The 22,870-nt window shown below is 39.6% G+C and overlaps 1 protein-coding gene across 33 annotated transcripts in view; it reads left to right on the top strand.

Annotated features, from left to right (window-relative positions):
* The window catches only part of FOXP1 (forkhead box P1), a 689,964-nt gene that overhangs the window by 501,899 nt on the left and 165,195 nt on the right, over window positions 1-22,870 (top strand). Inside the window, exon 1 of one of the 33 annotated variants that reach the window (XM_020791069.3) lies at window positions 7,094-20,477. The exons of the other annotated variants lie outside the window; for them this stretch is intronic. The gene's annotated coding sequence lies outside the window, so the exon portion shown is untranslated. Of the gene's footprint in view, window positions 1-7,093; window positions 20,478-22,870 lie in introns of those variants that run through there. 33 annotated transcript variants of the gene reach the window in all.

Genomic DNA, 22,870 nt, shown 5'->3' with positions numbered 1-22,870 from the left:
ATTCCACAATATAATGGAGTCAAAAGGAGCCTGTAAGGTCATTGAGTCAAATCCCTTGCTAGATATGATTTTTTTCCCCTTGAATGTCTCTAGTGTTAGAATGCTCACTTACTCCGGTGGTAATTGGTTAGAAAGTTTTGCCTGATATTCAACTAATATCTGTTTTCCTGTAATTTGAGGCCATTACTACATGTCCTCCCCTTAGGATGATTGAGAACAGAACCTTTCTTTCATCAATATGACAGTCTTTCACGTATATGAAGTGTGCTATCGCCCCTCAGTCTTCTTTTCTCAAGGCTAAATGTCCCCAGTTATTTCAGTCTTTCTTCATAGGACTTGGATTCCAGTCCTTTGATGATTCTTGTTGCCCGCCTCCGAATTTGTTCCAGTTTGTTAGCATTCTTCTTAAAGTGTGGTGTCCAGAACTGGAAACAGTTCTCAATCTGAGACCTAACTATAGCCAAATAGAGGTGAACTAGTACTGTACAGGATTTAGAGACTATACCTATGTTAGTACAGCCTAAAATAGCATTGCCTTTTTTTGCAGTCACATCAAACTGTTGGCTTTTATTCAGCTTGTGATCTACAACATTTCCAAGACTCTTCTCTTATATAGTATTGCTGAGCCAAGTACCTTCCATCTTGTAAGTGTATTTTTCCTCCTAGATGTAGAACCTTGCCACTTATCCCTGTTAAATTTCATTCTGTTGTTTTGTTCTGTTGTCAATAGTGCTTGATCCTATCAAGATCTTCTTGAATTTCGTTTGTTTTTGAGAAGATTGTTCCCACTCAGTTTTGTGTCATCTACAAATTTGATAAGCATTCTCTACATCCTCTCATCCAATTCATTAATTAAAAAAACTTGAAGAGCACGAGCCCCATGACTGAGCCTTGTGGCAACCTGCTTGTAACCTCCTCCCAACTTGAGAAGGAGCCATCGATAAGCACTCTATGAATCTGTAAACAATTGTTTATCCACATCATAGTTATTCTGTCTGGCCCACATAAATAATGCACAACATCTGCAGTCCCAAGCATCCCACTCTTATGGGCAGGATGCAACTGCTTCTGTGTCATACATGTCTCTTAACATTTTCTGTGTGTGGGTAATGTAAATTATTCCATTTCAGGGTGCATGATGGAAACAGATTCCACCAGAAGCAGCATTGCTGCAAATATTTATCTGACCTTGAAGAAGTATACTTGTTTATATCCTGAATGAGTCAGTGTTAGTCTTGCTTCCTCTCTCTCAAAAACTTTATTAAGATTAGTGACTCACAAAGGTATACAGGTGTAGTCACGTCTGAGCAAAGGCTACACACTTTGTGGTTGTCAAGCTATAGGGCTCCAGGATTATCATATTCTCAGCAAACTACCAAAAACCCCATAAAAAGCAAGCAAGCAAACAAACAAAACAAGAAACCATGCACTATTGAATGCTTGAGGAGTCTGGACCCCTTAAACAACCTGGTTCCAACACCAGTTTGATATTATGTCTGCTTCAAGAAATTGCTGTGTGGTTGGAAAATCTGGTTGCCTGCCTACCTATTGTGACTCACCTTTTAACGGGTGCTTTTGTACACATAAACTGTAGTTTATCATCATTATTTTAAAGGAAAGATTTTCAAAACATGGAGCGAAAGAGAAAAGGTTGCAAGGCTACACAATGTGCCAAAATATCTTTGGATACCTTATAAACATGAAAAAAGAAAACAAATGAAATATACTTGACTGGTCAGAAATGTGTAAATTGCTGACAAAATGACATACGTTATTAAGAGTGCTCCTGCCATTTTACCTTGTGGTTTACACCTACAGTGTTGAAAAAGAGAGTGACTCCCACCTCGCTAATTACCATTATCACTGAAATGGTAGGGTTTGAGTCATTAGTTCCATGTGCATTTAATTAGAGGAAGGCTGAAATTGGATTTAACTTATTACTTTTTCATGGATCACTTTCTTGTCATCACTTCAAATTGGATTGCAGCCCCAGGTAACTAATTATGAGAGCCACAGGATCAAGAGTGAAAAAAAGGTAATTAGGAATAACACAGTTGGACCCTTGCTGATAGTCCACTTGTGCTTTGGGGGGAAAAAAAGAAAGAGCTGCATTTTGTAGTGTTATAGATTACAGAGTTAAAGGTATGCAGTATTACTAGGAATCATGGGAGTTTGACACCACCTATAGTGGTTTATATGATGTACAACTGGGTTGGAGATGTTCTGTCAACGTGGTTCCATAATCAGCCCCTTAATACCAAGATTAAACTTGCAAAAGCAACAGATTGGTTGTAGGCATGAGGCATTTCAACAATTGTATACAGTACTTAGGGGTCTTTACATGTATGATTACAGGAAAGCTGTCAAGACTCAAGCCTGTTCTAAGCCATAGTGAGGAGAGTTCAAATATGACAAGTACACAAGATAATGTATTAATGAAAGTGCTGATACTTCAAAAGAATTCTTTAGGTAGGAATTTCACTTTTCTCTTGATCATCACAGTGTGGCCAATTGCATTCTCACCTAGCAACTCAACATAATGGCCAATTATGGACAATAGCTATTGCCACAAATAACTAGGGGTTTAGGTCCTTGAGGTTCCTTTGATCGTAGAATAATAGAAAAATGGAGTTGGAAAGGGCCTGTAAGGCCATTGAGTCCAACCCCCTGATCAATGCAAGAAGCCCAAACAAAGTATATTTAACAGATGGTTGTCTAATTTTCTCTTGAATGCCTCCACTGTTGGAGTGCTCATCACCTCCTGAGGTATAATGGTGCCTCGCAAGACGAACGCCTTGCGGGACGAAAAAACTGCAAGACGAATGGTTTTTTCAATCGCTATGGTGCCTCGCAAGATGGCTTCTTCTATGGCCATGCTTCGCAAGACGATTCCCCCCCGAGACCGATGCCTCAAAAGATGAAAAAAAAAGTCATTCGTCTTGCGAGGTTCCCATAGGAATGCATTGCAATGCATTCCTGTGGAAGCCACTTTTCGCAAGATAGCACTCCTCAAGGAATGAATTACATTCCCCTTGCGAGGCACCACTGTAATTGGTTGTATTGTCATACTGTCTGTCTGTCTGTCTGTCTGTCTGTCTGTCTGTCTATCTATCTATCTATCTATCTATCTATCTATCACCCATCTGTGTCTACTCTGGGCGGTTTATGACTCTAACATGTATACTACTCTTAACAGTTAGGAAGTTTTCCCTGATATTCAACCAAAATCTGTCTTTCTCTAGATGTCCTGCACTCTGGGATGATTGAAAACAGACCCTGCTTCTCTTTATGACAAGCTTTCAAGTGCCATATCATATCTCCTTTCAGTCTTCTTTTTTCAAGGTTAAAAATAAGTTCTGATCCCCTGATCAACCTTGTTCCCCTACTCTGAATAGTTTCTTGGCATCATTCTTAAAGTGCAATGTCAAGAACTGGATACAGTACTTTAGATGAGGCCCAACCAGGGACGAATAGAAGGAGACTAGTGCATTATGGGATTGGGAGACTATAGTTGTAGCTACATCACATTGTTAGCTCTTATTCAGCTTGTGATCTACAACAGTTCCAAGATCCTTCTTGCATATAGTGTTACAAACATCCCCCTGTCTTGTAACTGTGCCTTTCTTCTTTTTTTCCTCCTAGAACTTTGCACTTATGTCTATTAAATTTATTTCTGTTGTTTTCAGCTTAATGCTCAAGATCTTGAGATCTGATCGAATTTTGTTTCTGTCTTTCAGAGTACTATCTATTCTACCCAATTTTGTGTCACCTGCAAATTTGTGTAATCTGCACCCTGTCAAATTCATTAGTAAAAATGAGGGGCACCAGGCCCAGAACTGAGCCTTGCAATACCCCACTTCTTAGCTCTTCCCAGTTTGAGTGAGAGCCATTGATAAACACACTCTGAGTACTCAGGTCAGGATAAATTAAGACTACAGTGTTTCCACTGTTTACCAGGGAGGTTACCTGATTTTTAAAAATGTGATAAGATTAATATGGCAGGATTTGTTCTTGAGGAATCCATGTTGGCTTCTAGTTATTGCTGCATTGTTTTGAAGATGCTTCCAAATGACCCCTTTATTTAATTGTTAGTTAGTTAATATATTCCCCCACCTTTCTCCATAAAAAGGACATACGGTGGCTTACATCACTAAAACACAAACTTTATAATCTTTTCCAGAATTTTCCTTGGGATTGATGTCAGGCTAACTGGTCGATAGTTCCCAGATTCCTCTTTTTTGCCCTTTTTTGAAGATAGAGACACCATTTGCCCTCCTTCATTCATCTGGCACTTAATCTATCCTCCGTGATTTCAAGAAAATAGTGGTTCTGAGAGTTTTTCAGCTAGTTATTTCAATACTCTTGCAGTTCATCCAGCCTCAGAGATTTTTACTCATTCAAAGTAATAAGGTAGTCCTTGACTATCTGTTTATCTGTCTCAAGCTGCAATCCTGTCACCTCCATGTGTGCTTCACACTTGCCTGGAGAGTAGTAGTCTATCTTTTGGGGAAAGACTGAACTAAGGTAGGAATTGAGCACTTTTGTCTTTTCTTTGTTGTCTGTTAACATCTTTCCATCCTTAATAAACAGCTGCTGCTCAAGAGATCTGTCTGTGTGCTCTTTATTTTTATAGCTTTTAGTGTGGCCACTCACTGCTCCAGGTTTTTTTTAAAACTTTTTCTTCCAATAGTGCTATCACTTTGCACTTGCTGAATGTGTACACTGTGTTGTTCTCAGGTACAAAAACAAGCATTTCACACATTTTGTAGGTCACCACCACGGATGTGTCTCTTCCCTCCATAATTCCTGCCTTTTTATTTTCTTCTGTCTTGTCAACTTGAGGGATTCTGGGAAAGTCCACTAATACATAACTATATCCAGAAACCATAAATTTTATTAAGGACCTCCTCCTTGGCCTTCCCATCCAAACTCCCCAGTTAAACTCCTGTTTGTTCTCCCTGTTCACTCGATCCCTGGGGTCTGTCTTGGTTTTAGTGCATCAGATTCCTTTATTCCTTTACATCAGATGGAGTGATTCTTTTCCATATGCAGAGGTCAGCAAACCAGAGATTCAATGTGTATACATATTGATTTGTGGTTACTCTGACAAAACAATTGCTGCATCCTGTAGGCATAATATTAATCTCATTTACATGAGAAATCTGCGGCCACAGTTGATCTTTATCAGCAATGAGTTTAAGGAAAATATCTACTTCTGGTATGCTTCCCAGATTTTTTTTCACATTTTGAACTTGATGTATACTACTTCAGTTTTATATGCTTAGGAATATTTTGTGCATCAGTTACATAATTTGTAAATAAAGGGGTGCATTGTATGCACTCTAAATTTTAAAACTGTATTGCCAAACTAGAATGTGCAAACAACGTATTAGTGATTTGGTTGCTTAAGGCAATGCCAAGACTAAGAATTCCAAAATTATGAATTTCTAAATTATGATTTTGGTAATGTAGAATAAGATGGACAACAGAGTGGATCAAAAGACCAGGAAAAAGTAGTTGTATTTAGTATGAAACTGATATTCCATTCAGCATTTCATTCTGTTTCTTTATATTTGATGACGTGGATGTGTCCACTAAAGCTTACATTAAAATACTGTATAATAGTCTTTAAAGTGCCACATTTTTGTCTTTTGTTTTGTTTCTTTGGACTTTGCCTGATACTCTTGCCATACATATGTAACATTTTATGGCAAATTTATGTTTCTGTTTTTTTTTTTTAGCATATGTTGGCATATGTACTTAGACTAGTATATATGCCAACATTTCAGGCTAGGCTGTGACACCCTACGGGCTGTCCTTATAGTGGCTAATAGGCATAATATAATATATAATAATATAATTTATTGTCATTGTAAGTATATACACAGTATACCATACAACGAAATTCACAATACAACGAAATTCACATATGCTTTCTGTAATGTATTTACTGATCTAAATTACATCAGATATATATTTCCTGTTGAAAAGGTGGGATAGCTCAATGGGTTATGCATCTGGGTGCAAAGATGAATTCCCCACTCTGCTTCTAGAAGCTGGCACATGCTGAGTCCTAAGAGGAACCTAAAATGTTGTGATAACTGACCAGAAGTGCCCTTAAAAGTATACTATGTCTTACTTTCTCTGAGGGCTTAGGAATGCTAAAAATAACAACAGGCAAACATCCATTTTACTGAATTGTCAATATACACTATATAAATATTTGTAATCATTTCTTAATTGATAGCTGTCCATGTGGTGAGACAGTATGAAACACATGAGAGACTAAAGTATTATTTGTAGGAGTTGTAAACTTCAGTTGAAGATCTTGATTTTCTTTTTGAACTAGATTGTTCACATAAATACTGTTAAATAATCTAGAATTTTAACAGAATATCTCTCTTGTTTTAATAAAGAACAGAAAGTGAGGCTGCTAAAAGTACATCTTAAGTTGATTTAGGATTTTATTGATGATAGCCATCTGTGGTCAAAAAGCAGAACAGCCTGAGGTCAAGTGATCTAGTGTTTCTATTTTCCATATGAATCTCACTGTTTGTGATAAAAGCAACACATTTATTTGGTAAGTCTGCAGGAATTTCTGACGAAGTGCAGAGGCCATTTTTCTGACAATTGAGTGGGCAGCATTCTTCTCCTGGTTTTTGGCCTTTGATTCCCCATCCTGCTACAAACTGGCACTGTTGTTCTCATGCATCCTAGAGTGCTGCACTCTGCATTGTATTACCGCACAACATCTGAGCCTGTCCAAAGAACAGAAAATTTCTTGAAGCCCAAAATAAAAGTGCTTGGTGTAGGTATCTTTGGAACAGAAGCAGCCATGAGAGGCAGTCCAGCCTACTTGGAAAAGGGGCCAGGCAGGAGAGTCAACAGTGGTTGGAAAGGGCCTAGATTGAAGAAGCATTAAACCTTTGCATATATATTTGCAAAGTTTAGTCCCTGAAGAAAATTGTCTTCTGTGATCATAAGACAGCGATGGCGAATCTATGGCACATGTGCCACAACTGGCCCACAGAGCCCTCTCTGTGGGCACGCAAGCCATAAGTTGCCGGATCGCTACCCCTGGCAGTCAAACATGAGGAGGCAGCTGCAGCCGCGGTGCTAATGCCCTGACAGGTGGTGGGCCACGATCCAGAGCAGCTGGTGCTGGCAGGGTTGGGAATGACTGGAGGCGTATCTGGAGTGGGGTCTAGAGGCACCTCCGTGCCCAGGATCTCCCCTTCCACTACCACTTCCGCTTCTGCTGCTGCCACATGCCACCTGCTTTCTTTTTTCAGTTTGGGCATTCAGGCTCAAAAAGGTTCACTGTCACTGTCATAAGACATCTTTAATTTCCCCACTACTTTTGTTGTTGTTTAGTCATTTAGTCGTGTCCGACTCTTCGTGACCCCATGGACCAGAGCACACCAGCCCCTCCTGCCTTCCACTGCCTCCCTCAGTTTGGTCAAATTCATGTTGGTAGCTTCGATGACACTGTCCAACCATCTTGTCCTCTGTTGTCCCCTTCTCCTCCTGCCTTCACACTTTCCCAGCGTCAGGGTCTTTTCAAGGGAGTCTTCTCTTCTCATGAGATGGCCAAAGTACTGGAGCCTCAGCTTCAGGATCTATCCCTCCAGTGAGCACTCAGGGTTAATTTCTTTCAAAATGGATAGGTTTGTTCTCCTTGCATTCGAGGGGACTCTCAAGAGCCTCCTCCAGCACCACAATTCAAAAGCATCAATTCTTCAACAGTCAGCCTTCTTTATGGTCCCGCTGTCACTTCCATACATTGCTACTGGAAAAACCATAGCTTTGACTATGCGGACCTTTGTTGGCAAGGTGATGTCTCTGCTTTTTAAGAAGTTGTCTAGTGCTGTCCTATGAAGATGCCGGCCACAGAGACTGGCAAAATGTTAGGAAGAACAACCTTCAAAACATGGCCAAAGAGCCCGAAAAACCCACAACAACCATTGTCTAGGTTTGTCATTGCTTTCCTCCCAAGAAGCAGGCGTCTTTTAATTTTGTGGCTGCTGTCATCATCTGCAGTGATCATGGAGCCTCTATATCCTCCCCTTCTATTTGCCAGGAGGTGATAGGTAAAAACAAAACAAAAATGAAAAAAAAATAAGATGTCAAAAATACTAGCACAAATACCATTTAATGACACCTCATTTACTAAATTCTATATTTTAATGTGTGCTTTTGTGGACAAGTCCACTTCTTCAGATATGGGAGTGGGACTGCATGGCAAAATAGTTACCGTATATAATTATACCTGGCCCCAAAATAAAGAGACTAGTTGTTTCCTGGATACAAAAAGTTAAGGATGTGGCATTTCACACCTGCTAGTGACTATTAAGACTTCTGTTGATACTCAGTTCCAGGAAGCATTGTTCAGTAAATAATGATAATGATTGGTGGCTTAAATAATTACAGACTGTAGCTAACAAAGGGGAACAACATGGTAAGAAGTGTCGTAATCTCCAGTGGGGCTTGTGAAGTGGCACTGGATAGTTAACAAAGAAATATAGGTTGGAGTTATAGCAGATGCAACATTTGGTAGTGACCTAAGAATCCTTGGCTTGTGTTGAGTCCACTCAGTCTTAGCTTATATTGAGTCCACTGAGATGTGTTGTTTTAGTCCATTGAGTCTTGTCTATATTGAAGAATTACAGCAGATGCAATGTTTTATATATGAGAGTGTCTTAGCATCTTTGGCTTATATTGAGTCAATTGAGATGGGTTCTAGACATATGTATATATTTTTTCTCAGCTCTCTTTGGATTCTTGTTCTGTAATTTTTTGTCTCCATAATGGCAACTCTCAGGTCTTGTACAGAATGTGCAGGTAGATTGAAATGATTTGAAACCAGTTTCAGTGTATTGCCCTTCTCAATGTCCAATTTGTGTCCATTAATTCTTTTGTGCAGAGATTGTCCTGTTTGTCTTATGTACAGTACAGAGGGGCATTTTGGCAAAAGACAGCAGATGTTGTGTTTGACATTGTTAGGTCCTGTAAATGTGTTGCCAGAATAAATGAGGGGCCAGAGCTGGTGTCTCGGTTTGTAGCAGGGTTTAGTCCCCGTCTCTGTGTCACTGTTGTGTGGTCCATTCTGTATTGATAGTTACTTGATATAGGAGGGTTGTCTGTAAGCAGCACACACAAAGAGAGCAAATACAGTGGGGTCTCTACTTAAGAACTTAATCCGTATTGGAAGGTGGTTCTCAAGTTGAAAAGTTCTTATGTTGAATCTGCATTTCCCATAGGAATGCATTGAAAACCATTTAATCCGTATCTGCTCTTTTCCGTCCATAGAAACTACAGTGGAACCTCTACTTAAGAACTTAATCCGTTTTGGAATGGTGTTCTTAAGTTGAAACGTTCTTAAGTTGAAGCAAAATTTCTCATAGGAATGGACTGAAAACCAATTAATCCGTTCTGGCTGTTTTTTTGTTATGTAGAGGTGCGTTCGTACATTGAAGCATTAGTTCCCATAGGAACTAATGCAAAGCTGATTAATACGTACTCTACCACTAGGGGGAGGTTTTTTTTAACCTAAGATGACCTAAGGTTAAAAAAAGAGCAGGAAAGGTTTTTTTCCTGTTCTTATCTTGGATTTCTGTTCTCAAGTAGAAGCAAAATTTAGCAAATGGAGCTGTTCTTAAGTTGGATTGTTCTTAAGTAGGGACATTCTTAAGTAGAGACCCCACTGTACTGGGTTTGGTTGTTAGGTAAAGGTTCCCCTTGACATTTAGTCCAGTCGTGTCCAACGCTAGGGCGCGGTGCTCATCCCCGTCTCCAAGCCGTAGGGCCAGCATTGGTCCATAGACAGTTTCCGTGGTCACGTGGCCAGCGCAACTAGACACAGAATGTCATTACCTTCCCATTGAGGTGGTGCCTATTTATCTACTCGCATTTACATGCTTTCGAACGGCTAGGTTGGCAGGAGCTGGGACAAGCGACGGGAGCTCATTCTGTCATGTGGATATGATCTTACGACTGTAGGTCTTTTGACCTTGCATTACAGAGGCTTCTGCGGTTTAATCCACAAAGGCACAAATACTCTCTTTGATGTTTCTAGAACTTATAAATTCAGGCAACAAAGCATTAAGCATCATTTTGTGTATTACATTTGTATCGAAAAGTTATTTGCATTAAAGTGTCGCCTTGTGCAATTAACCATAATTTATACCAAAAAAAATAGCTGCCATTGTCATTTGTCATTTGATGCAGTTTGCATGTCAAGATGAAGAAAGCAAAAGCAAAGTGTGCCGCTTATATCCTGCTCCATAGTGTTTAAAATACTCTCTGGATGATTTACAATTTAATTATGCAGACTGCACATCCACCACCACCCCGAGACCTGGATACTTAATTTACCAACCTCAGAAGGATGGAAGGTTGAGTGAAGCTGGGTTGTGAGCAGAGTTTTGGCTGCACTACTGTTTAACCACTGTGCCTCCTAATAGAGCCATGGAGTTGCTTAGAAGTTGATCTGATATTTCTTCGGTCCTACTTTCAAAGAACAGGTTTTAAATCCAAGCTAGATATGAAGGCAGAGTTTGGAGCCCCCTCTAAGGTGTTAGACGGGGGAATGTGGAGTGGTCTGGTTTACACTTAGATGTTTCTCACCTTGAATGTGATCTATTTTTTCTCTCGCTTAAGCAATCTTTCCATTTACACTGGAGATGTCAAATCTCCCTTGAAAAGGTTCTACACAAGTACTTGGGTCACTGATTTACTCACGAGTAAGTTTCCCTAGTTAACTAATTTATAAGTTTAATTTACTTGCAAGTAAAGAGGCAACAGCAGCAAAGCACAGTGGCAGAAGGAGTGGAATCATTGGGGTGAAGTTTGGGGTGACGGAAGGGAGGTAACCCTCTTTTCCTGTCTTTCTCTTCGCCCACGGCTCTACTGGGGCTGCCCTGTCTTTGGGGGGGGAGCCCATAGAGTCAACTAGCCCACCTTTTATTTATTTATTTGTTTGTTTGTTTATTTATTTATTTATTTATTTATTTATTTATTTAATATCCCGCCTATCTAGTCGATAGACCACTCTAGGCGGCTCACGACAAAGGGAACAACAATAATAAAAACCATTTTACAAAGAGGAAAACTTTCAACATTTGGATAAAACACTAGGAAAAAAAAAAAGGAAAGAGGAGTCAGGGATTAACTGGGGGGGGGGGAAGGCCTGCCGAAACATCAATGTTTTTAGTTGCTTTTTAAAAATACCCAGCGAGGGGGCCGTGCGAATATCAGGGGGAAGGTTAATTCAGAGGCGAGGAGCCACCGCCGAGAAGGCCCGATTTCTTGTCTTTTCTTTCCGGGCCTCCCTCGGCGTTAGGCTCCTCAGCCTCACCTCCTGGTTCGCGCGAGTGACACGAGTAGATCTTGGTGGTAGAAGGCATTCCGCCAAATATCGAGGCCCTAAACCGTTTAGGGTTTTATACGCAAGCATCAACACTTTGAAGTCGATGCAGAATCGGATGGGCAGCCAATGCAGTGCGGCCAGAGTGGGTGAAATGTGTTGGAATTTTTTCACTCCACTGAGAAGTCTGGCTGCCACATTCTGCACCACCTGTAGTTTCCACAGCAGCCTCAAAGGCAGCCCCACGTAGAGCGCATTACAGTGGTCTAATCTTGAGATTACGAGCGCATGCACCAAAGTGGTGAGCGCCCCGACATTCATCCGTCATTCTGCGTACGACAGTGATTTTCCTTTTTTTTGCTGTATTGTTAAACGAAATAAGTGGCTTATTGAAAGAGCAATGCATCAGCCTAGCATAGTATTACAATTTCACAGAAGCAGTTAGGGAAATATAAAATAAAAGATGAAAATTTCTCCCATTTAGTATGTCATTGGGTTGTCTCCCCGTTTAACACCACCCACAGCTTCGTTTGGGTGTGAACTAGCGGTCCACATGGTTTAGTCAATGGCGTAATTAGGAGCGTGCTGAATTGTACCTAGAAACCAGGAGCCCTTAGTGCCATGCCCAGAAAGGAGCAGGGCAGCTTGTAATGGGCAGAATAGATTGATCTAAGTAGAAACGAGTGTGGATGCCATAATTTGATTCTCACCGATGCATACCAACAGCGATCTATTTATATCCATCTGGACAGGCCCTAAGTCTACCAGGGAGTCTTTATGAGCAGCAAGCTTCCAGACTTTCCTCCATTTGTTTAATTAGTAGAGATAGGCGTGCGGGAAAGTTTAGAACTGAGCAATGAGGATTGAATATACAATTCCAATGGAATTACAGTAGTTGTGAGGTGAAGTCATACCTAGTAACTGATTTTATGTTTCTTATATTTTGTTGCTTAGCTGTGATATCATGAACCAAATATTATAAACATATCATGGCTATAGCGTGGTTGTGTTAAAAAAGATCAGGAATTTTTATTAAGTTTGTTTTCCTTGTCATATTGTAAAAATTTATGTGTACTGTGCTTATTAGAAACAGATTTGGGCAATTCTGTCTAAATGAAGTCATCCCAGTTATTTCCAGACTGTCTGTTTTTAGTTGTGAATAATTTTCATACATCAGATGGCAGTCATATTTAGAAGTCCACATTTTAAAATAGGACAGTTTCCCTTCTGAACTTTTGTGGAATGCCTCAGTCTTATATACTTAAGGAATATTTTGTTTGTATGATTTTTCTAACCATCTCCATGATACAACATAGTGGATGAAAGTGAAACTTGAAGTAAATATAAGCTTAAGATCAGAAAATAATGGCTACATCTGTTCCCCTACCTCACTTCATTCTTATACTGAGAAGCTTACTTACCTTGAACACCTGTAAATTTAGTGGATACTGAGTAGACAGTGTAGGATTACAGTGTTACTTGCACAGTTTAACTTGATGAAAGCAGCAATCTTTAGCATCATTATCAGGAAGGAAGTACTATTAAACTCATTTTGGAGTAAATATGCTTAATTACAATTATGTCTCATGTTCTAAATCATCGTGATATTACTTGAGAGTTTTAACTGCATACAATACTTACCCTATCTTTTAATTAAAGTGATGTGTACATAACTATGAATGTGCCCACGTGTAACTAAGGCTGTATTCTCCCATTATAATTGAATTGTGGGAGGCTGCTAGAAACATTTTTTGCATGGGTGCGGCTGAATGTAGGATCTTTAGAACAAGTGAGATATGCTCATTAGATGGATCGCCATGATTGGATTGGATTGGATTGGAAGGAACCAATCTAGTTTGATTTCCAGCAAGGGCATTGTTGTTTGGTTCATGTAGACAATTGTAGCCAGATTTGCTGGCATGGGGATTTATATACTGTTTACTTCTACTGGAGGGGAATGGGAAATGGGTGTGCAACTCTTGCCATAGTGGAGGGAAAAACAATAAAATTATAACAATAAACACTGAAACATAATAAATAAAAATACAGGAGAGCAATAGACTGTTTTAAGAGCCTAAAAAGTTTTAATGACTGGAGGAAATAGCATCAGTGTGTGTCAGGCAGTTGTCCCAGGGCAAATCTTTGTCAAAACTGTCTTACATCAGAAAAAAGGCACCTGTTGACAACCTTTGTGGTTGGGTGACCTGGAACAAGAAGTAGCTAGATTCCAAAGACATACACCTGACATTTGGAGTCAGCTAAATTGAAATACCACGGAAGAGAGGTGATACTGTTGCCTAGTCTCCTTTACAAATTTCATTTCTCACTATTTGCAGTTTTTATACTGTCTTTAGTGGTAGATTTATGTACAAAGCGTTACATAGTTCTACGTAACTTTTTGATCTAGACGTTATAGTATTGATAACCTTGGGAAATTGTCTGTTATGACTAGAAGCCAGAAAATATTTATTATTCTAAGAATAATATAACAACATGCTGAAGCCATCCATAATTACTCAGTTGTAGGATGATGCTTTGGGGGCCACAGCATCGTGCAACCTCTGTTCATTTATGGATGGCTTTAGCATATATTATATTCTTCTTCAAAATAACATTCCACACTTTACAAGGAGCCATAGTGTTTGCTCATGCCAGCTTTCATTGTTACTTCTTTTCCAAAAGTTGCTTATGATGTATGAGGTATAATGGGACTCAGTACTTCAGACAGTTGTACAAACAATCCAAAATTGTCCGCTTGTTTTTTAGAATGGGAAAGATAGAAATTTAATTAAAGAAATATTTATGAAAGAAAGAAAGAAAGAAAGAAAGAAAGAAAGAAAGAAAGAAAGAAAGAAAGAAAGAACTGGATCAGCACCAGGTCTCTGAGTTCATTAACACACATATACACATACAGGTTATGCACAAAAAACTAGTTGAAGTGAGAAAGAGAAAAAACAAGAGGAGGCTTGCAGCTGAGACTTTGCAGAATAGCCCACATCAGCTGTTCTCAGCCTTTTTTTTTATTTATATTTTATTTTTTTGGCCACAACCATAAACACAATATGAAAGAAATATAGTCCTAATCAGGATTGTATAAATTGCATAATGAACCTTATAAGGTCATGTGTGAAGAATTCTTTCCAGTCTCTGCCCCCCTTCAGATGTTCCAGGTCCTTCTAGGGGACCATATGCCTCTCTCTCCTGCTTGAGAAGAACTAGTCTACATTCACAAGCTTCAACTTCATTTTTCTCCCTTCCCCAAGGAAATGCTCACACATCAAGGTTTGGTACCAAAAGTCAGTAGAAATTGTAGACCAATCAGCATCATTATGTCTGCTTCTGCAGTGTGTTAAGTTGTAACAGGCAGAGTGCAGTCTACCAATTATAACATCAGTTTTCACATTGACTTCTTCTGGCCTAGACGAAGTCAAGGGGTTTGATATGAAAAGAGAGCTTGGAAAAGGAAAAGATAACTGAGATTCTTAAATTATTTTCGATAGGTATTAAGTAAAGCAGAAAACTGTGGAGTCTGGATAGTTCAATGAGACTGGCTACAGAGCCAGAGGTTGGGAGTTTGCTTCCCCACTATTTGTCCCAGGAGAAGAGCCAACCCTTCCAGCTTTGAGCAAGATGCACACACCAGGTTGCCCCTAGAAGAATTAGTTCTGACCATTTTCTACTCAGAAACCTCTGGAAAGGGTTGACATAAATCAGAACTCACTTCATGGCATATTGTTGTTGTTGTTGTTTCCCTTTCAATTGACTCATGCTGTTCTTATGTGCCATGCCATCACGTCACATATGATTTATGATGAGCCTAATAGGTTTTTCAGGGTGTGATAGATATTCAAAGAATGGCCATTACATGGATTCACACACACACACACGCACACCAGTGAGTGTCCATGGCTGGCTACAGATTTTTTTTTTTACCCAGGTCACCTGAATCCTAGTCCAATCCTAGTCCATCAGATCATAGTGGTTTATGGAAGTGGCTCTTAATTAGTGTCACTTATCACATGTACATAGCATTAGCATGAACACACTTTTAGTTTATATTTTGGGTGCAAACCCGTTAAATTTTGTACTTAGAATGTACAGTATGTTGATATAAACAGTATTTTTTATGTTTACATTTCTCTCCTATGTAGTTTGAGTTTCTTATACAAAATACAGTCTTGAAAGATTTATTAAAGCACGAAGTCATGTGAAAGCAAGAATAATTGCTAATGATTTGCTGAACTGTGGTCAGATTCCAGGTCATGAGTGTGATGATATATGTGCACCCATGCACGCACGCACATGGGCATGCATAAAGTGTACTTATGAAGAAGTAATTTTTTTAAAAAAGTCATATGTTTGGGTGTGTTTGTCACTGAAATCTTAGGTGGATGCTCATTGATCCATGGACTTGGTTGTGCACTTGCAGAATAAAGAATAAACTGAACTTTTTAATGAAATTGTAGATGAACATATAATCTACACTGCATTGCTATACATGTCTACTTAAAATTAGTAATGCTAGTGAATTCAGGTTTGTGTGTGGGGGTGTGGGGGTATGTATGAGAGAGAAGTCAATGTGTATGTGTTTTTCATAGAAAGAGAAAATAGTTGAAGTCCATGTGAAGAGTTAGAAATCTGTAAAGTTAACCAAAGTGTAGAATCTGATTTGTTTAGTTTGCCCTAGAACAGCCATTAATGGAAAGAAAGAAAATAGAATGTCTTTGAGCTGCTTATGCAGTTGAGCCCCCAAACCTAATACTGAAGTTAAAGGCAGCAACTGCAGTGCTGAAACCTGGCTGAAATTGACACCAGAGAAACAACTGACATTAGAATCCGACAGCTTTAAATCTGTAACCAGCTTTTCCCACACTCCAAAATCATGTGTGCTGATTTTTACCCCCCAAAAATGAGATTTCAATTAATGTAAGGTATAATATCAGTTGTATAGGCCAGAATCCTTGTACACATGAATGTGTTGCATGAGCAGTTGAGATTTTTTGTGAAGACTTGTTACTTCTCGTGAGGTGATCTCTGGCTTGCATAGTAACAAGGTGTACATCTCATAGACTGCCACCCGGCAGGGCATTATGGTTCACGACTGTCGACAGAATCCAAATCAACTGAAGATAAGAAGTTGTATTATATATATGTAGACCTTCATTCCAATAAAGAAATATATTTTGTATAAGACGGCCTTATTCCTAAAATTGGAATAATTCTTTAATGAACTTTAAATATTTTTTCCCTGCTGCCCTCAGCCTGCTGTCCCCAAAATCTCTTCTAGAAGGCTCTTTAACCATCTGGAGCAGAGTTTGGGCATGTATTGGAGTGGCATCACTGCTCTTCTGATGGAAACCACTCTGTAACTCTATAAATGAGTGGTCTCCAAAATGTCCTATCATTAAGCAGCCCTGTTCAACTCTTGCCTTAATGGAGTCAACCCATCTCATATTTTGTCTTCCTCTTTTCCTGCTTCCTTCGACTTTTCCTAGCATTATTCTCTTTTCCAGTGAGGCTTGTTTTCTCATGATGTGCCCAAAGTATGACAGATCTAATTTCATTATTTTTGCCTTTAGAGAGTGGCTTCCTTGCCATCCTAAAATACCTAGAACAGAAATATTAGCATGTATCTCAGTCTGTTTGGCACCAGGGTGTGAATAACTTGTAGATTTCAGCTTGGTAGAGTTATGAGATAGTCTACCTGAGCATTAACAAAACATGCTAAAAGGTGGATGTGATGTTTTCTATTCTTCTCACATCTACCACTTCCCAAATTCAGTCATACTATTAACGTCTATCTAAACTTTACCTGTATCTTTAATTAATAACATGTGCTTTTAATGGGTTTTTAAAAGGAGAGGTGGCAAATTCATGTACAAAAGCAGTTAAAATAAATACCTCAAATTAGTTTCTCAATCCTATTATTAAAAGGGATCTCTTTGTTGACAACATGCTATTCTTTTTATTATTTTTATTGTTAATTGATGAAGCAAAAGTTATTTCAAAGCAACTCTAGCACAAGGTGGGTTATCTAGCATTCCTTTAATGTAACACTGGCTGTGCTCAATCTTTATGCTCAACTTCTAATAAGGAGTCGCTAGCCTAATTTTTTAATGCAATTTACCAATTGGGGTCCCACAAAAGACAGATTATATTTTATGGCTTATGAACAGCAGGGCAGATATTTCAGAAAATCTGTAGATAGCCATAATTTTGAGGAAAGTGCACAAATGAATTTGAAAACAAAATATTTCACAGCCTACACAGCTGCATTCACAATCCTGCGAGCACAATTCCATATGTGTGATGCTTACACCTGATTATATAGAAGGTAATAATGCCTAAATGAAGAAAGTGGAAATTAAATTCAAAAGCAGAATTAATTCTCTCTGTGAAAAATCTGTAATACCAACAGGGGTGCTGGCATCGGAAACGGACAAACCAGTTCAGAGGAAAAATAATAACCAATCTGAACATTCATTTCTACTCTGATCCAAACTTGAACCAATAATCATTTTATGCTTTCATAATAACCTCCCCCCAGCACCCTTCACTGAGAGCTTCTCAAATGCTTTACACACGTATACATTAAGACTCACATGTGATTAAATAACAAAAAGCTTTGCAGCACCTTTAGGACAAACACATTTCGTTCAGCATTAAATGTGTTTAAGTTGCCATCGGACGCTGTTGTTTTTACTACAACAGACAAACACGATGACCTGCTTGAAACTGCTAAGAAGAAATGCACATACGTCACTCTGCTTTCTTGTGCAGGAAATCATGGCCTGCTGGCTGCCACACTTGCTCAAGACAGGGAGGCTGCAGCAGATGCAAGTTGGTCTTAGCACATCGATGCCTTTAACCACTCCCTTTACAAGAGGTGGGAAAGAAATGATTCTGCTTAAATTTTGTGCGAGAATCCCTTTCTCACCTTGCTTTCTGTTTGTCTGAGGGTGTTGTCCTCTGAAGATGCTGGCCACAGAGACTGGCGAAACGGTAGGAAGAACAAACTTCAGAACATGGCCAAAGAGCTTGAAAAACCCACAACAACCATTAGATCATACTGTTTGATGATTTGTACAATTAATAGATACGAGTTAGGAGATAGGAAGTTGTTGTGGTTATTCACCTTATAGTGAAGACCTGCACAACTGGGTAACCCATGATTGTAGCATCCCTGTTTCTGTTGCAAAAAACATAGGCCCTGAGAGGAAATGCTCAAGTCATTTCAGATGATTGCAGCCAATATTATCTCTTGTACCCTTTTGTTTGGAGAGAAAGTTTAAGGCAGCAAAGCAACATGGCAAGAACAAGGTGAATTCAGAGACAAGATGGCACAGGAAGGTACAAATAAAGCACAGTGTGGATAAGGATCTGCAAGGAATCTTGGCAAGATTCAGAGCTTTGCATTGATTTTGCTGTTAACTTTATGTTTATTCAAATGGTGTGGATACAGATTAACTTCCTGTACTCTATGTTTATTATCATTGACTTGTCTGGGATGCAAACAATAAGCCTCTTGTTTAAGTGGATTGAGAAAAGTGCTGCCATGTGCTATGACTGCTGCTTCTGAACCCATGTCCTCAGGTATAGATCTGTTTATTTAAATGTGTTACAGTTGACCCTCAGAGGAAAGTACAGTAATTCATATGCCATTTACCATAGCATATGAGGAATGCTTGTTCCTTCAGTTTACTGGCTTTGCACTGTTAGATTCATCCACAGACTCATTCAGTGCTAACTGGCTACAATGGTCAAGCATCAGATGCCCTGATGCTACCGTAGTTCATCTGAAGCTGTGATGAATCCAAAACCCTCGCAGCTTAGAGGTGTCTGAAATTGCTTACAACCCTCACCACCCTGGCATAATTTTCTGCCAATACTTTGGCTGGAGGAGATTTGAATGTAGAATTTGTTCTTTTTCTTTTCTGGCTCTTCTGATGGCAGGTGTCTGAGAAAAGTTCTGTTGTCAGGTATCTGAGATGACCAGGCAGAAGAGTGTTCTGCTGGCAGATTAATATCTCTGCTGAATCCTAATCACCTATAACCAGTACATCTTTGAATTAGGATTCCATTGTTAAATTTGTATACTTTGCGTTTGTTCCTCTTACAGAACATAACAACTGAAGCTTTGTGAGTGGAGCTAAGTAGAACTTTGAATTCTCAGAACCCTTACTTTAATTTTCAAGATTCCTGGAGACATGGCAGTTAAACTGATATAAAACATATGTATATTAGTACCTGACGTATAGTGGGTGCAAGTCTGCCAACAGTGGGTCACATTTGCTACTCATCATGTAGACCCACCAATTAACTTCTTCCAAGTGTTCTTTAGCACACAAGTGGGAGACAGAGTGCCCATACTATCTGTATTCCTAGCATCATATTGGCCAATTGAAACTGCTGCCATTATATGTCATTTATGTACTTATGTTAGTCATTTGTGGCTAATATGTATTGACTAAAATCCTATTAGTTAAACCCATTGGCATAATGCAAGTTCCTCTTCAAGTCTCAGAAAGGAATTGCCACAAGTTAACAAGTGAGTATAGACATTAACTGTTGCACACAAAGCTGTGTGACTTGGCACACAGTGTCAATTACTTACTGTACACTGGCATTCTAATGTACAGCAATTCACCACCAAGATTTACGTTGATTGCTTAAGTAATAAGAATTTGGCCATTATCTGAAAGCAAAATCTTGTGTAAAGCTTCCTTTCATGATAACCTGAAGCAATTTTACATGATATTTGGTTGATCTGTCTATTGACAAGCCTGGATTAGTGACAAATGTTTCTGGGATAACTGTCTCAAAAAGCTCTGTGTTTTGGAATATATGCCCCGGGACACTGAGCCATGGTAGCAGCTTTGCTACAGCTTAGAATGCAATAAAGTTGTTTAGCTCAGAACCATCTGATTAGGGTAGATGGCAGCTGCACAGAATTAAAAAGGGAGCAGCTGGATGTAACTATGGCTTACGTGCTTCTAACGGAACTTCTTAACTTGTTGCTCCTTTAATTGTTTCCTGGTTGTAAGGAACACCAAATCGTTTCTCTCTCTGAGAGCTATCCCAAACCTCAGACCAACAACATTGACAGCTGCAGGTAGGGGTTTCCAGTTACACACACGTTACTTGAAAGGGACCTCCGTCTTACAAAATAGGGCACTTTGCTTTGACAGTTGGGGTTTGCTTTCGAAAACAGTCCAAGCAGCTGAACGTCCCTATTCTGGTGGTATGAGAGTTGTGATGGATCCTCACCTGTAACATTTGAGGGCTTTTAGTACTGATGCAGCCCCCCTCCCATCTTTGTGCTTTACTGAGTTGCATGTTGTAGCTAAATGGTGAATTTTGGTTCATTGTAATAATAGAAAAGTTGCAAGAGTCTTAACATTTGGAGGGCAAAATTGAAGGAAGGAAAAGCAGTCTGCTGACACGTCAGCACTAGCAGCTGCTTCAGTGCTTGTGTGTGTGTGTGTGTGTGTAAATATCAAGGTTGCATATATGCTCTCGTTAATAATAAATGTAATTTGTTCATTATATAACCTTTTATTTGCTAATCTGTGGGTGGAGGTGCTGTTATATAGGTAGTACACTAGGTTGAGATAGAAAAACAAGGTGATAATAAGCTTAGGGAAATAACATACTAAGAGCTGTGTATCGAAGACTCAGTTGGGAAAATAGTATGGGGGGGATGAATAGCTTGGGAGCAGCTGAAAGGACAGTTTAATGGGTATTCATATTTACCTGCATCACTCTGTATTAATTCGTCTGCAAGACGAACTGATTAATTAGGAGGGAGGAAACAGACAATTAGTATATCTGGGAGGGGATTCATACTAAGAGAAGATACTTGTAAACTAGACGTTTACAAGTAAACTACTTGTAAACTATGACAGGAAGATTATGTGCTTAACTGAATATGCCTGTATGTGTCCGTCAGGTGTTATGCCAAACAAGGAATAACGGTGTATATATTTAATGGTGTGTGCAGGCTCCACCCTGAGGTGATCTATGGATACTATCTGCTAGAGGTCAGTAGAGTCAAAACAGCCAAAAAATGTAACAAATAAGGATAGTTGTGGATGGAATAGTTGATTGCAGACTTCCTAGAATTCCTGAATTATCCACTTTAAACCTATAAAGTCACTCAGTGCATTAGTCAATAATTCTGACCTTGAGGCCTACATTATCAAAGTGTTCGCATGGTCAAGAACTCAAAGATACTGATAGGTTAGAACAGTGGTTCTTAACCTTGGGTTACTCAGGTGTTTTTGGACTGTAATTCCCAGAAGCCTTCACCACCAGCTGTGCTGGCTGGGGTTTCTGGGAGTTGCAGTTCAAAAACACCTGAGTAACCCAAGGTTAAGAACCACTGGGTTAGAACATGAGTCTCCAAACTATGGCCTGCGGGCCACATCTGGCCCGCTTTGCCTTTTTATCTGGCCCAGGCATGGGAAGGGAAGAGAAGGAAAGGGGGACCCAAGCAATCTCCCACTCTTGCTGTCTTTGAAAAGAGAGTGGTGGTGGTGGGATCGCTTGGGTACCCCTTCCTTCTTCTTCCTGTATCCAGGTGGAGATAGGAAGAGGAGTGAAGCCTGACAGAAGCAATCTCCTACCTCTGCTGTCTTGCCAAATAGCTTGGGGTATTGCCTGGGTCCCCCTTCCCTCCTTCAGCCCTCAAAAATGTGTAAAATATATGACGTGGCCCTCACACTTAGAGGGAGAGGCCATGCAGCAGTGATTGCAGTCACTTGTCTTAATGGTAGAGATGGGAAGGAATAACAGTCCCCATTGCCTCTTTCCCGGTGTTTCTGGCCAATGCTTCCAGTATCATTGTTGATTGGGCTTTGCCCATAAAGAGGGACCAGCAACAGTAGCTGCTTTCCATCATTTAGGGGAGAGGTTAAAAGGCACACACACACACAGCAATCTCATTGCTGCTCAGAGAGCTAGAGCAGGAGCAACAGATGGTCAAGAGTTGGTTTCTTAGGAGCTTTGGTAACTCTACACTGATGCTAACTCTGATGCAAGAGGAACCAAGTAGCATGTTCGTGTATGAGCTACAGTGTTTTGGACTATTCCATTTGTACTTACTGTACTGGTCCATAACCTGCTATTTGTATCAGGAGGAATTAACATGGGGATTCTAACATTTTGCCATGTCTTCTGAGCATCAGTCATCAGTAGTCCAACTTTAGCATCATACCTGGTGCGATCTAGCAAATTGAGTGGTTGAAATATGAGAGTAGCCATAAATTCTGTTTGTGACCTTGAGCAAATCATGCTGTGTCTCTGTTGCTTATCTGTCTTTTTTAAAAAGGGAACTCCACTAACCTACTACCACTGCAGATTCAAGGTGCGACATAAATCATTACTATTGAGGGAAGAGGATCATGTACATGACTGAGAATAATCTGTCCCTCCCTTTGTTTCCTTTTTCCATTGGTCCTACTGTGCTTTGGTTTAGCAAGACCATGGATTCTATTCACTGTCCAA

The sequence above is a fragment of the Pogona vitticeps genome, chromosome 2 (genome assembly GCF_051106095.1).
Source record: "Pogona vitticeps strain Pit_001003342236 chromosome 2, PviZW2.1, whole genome shotgun sequence".
NCBI lineage: Eukaryota > Metazoa > Chordata > Lepidosauria > Squamata > Agamidae > Pogona > Pogona vitticeps.
Note: the sequence above shows the minus strand (reverse complement) of the source record. Positions and strands in the feature narration are given on the sequence as shown.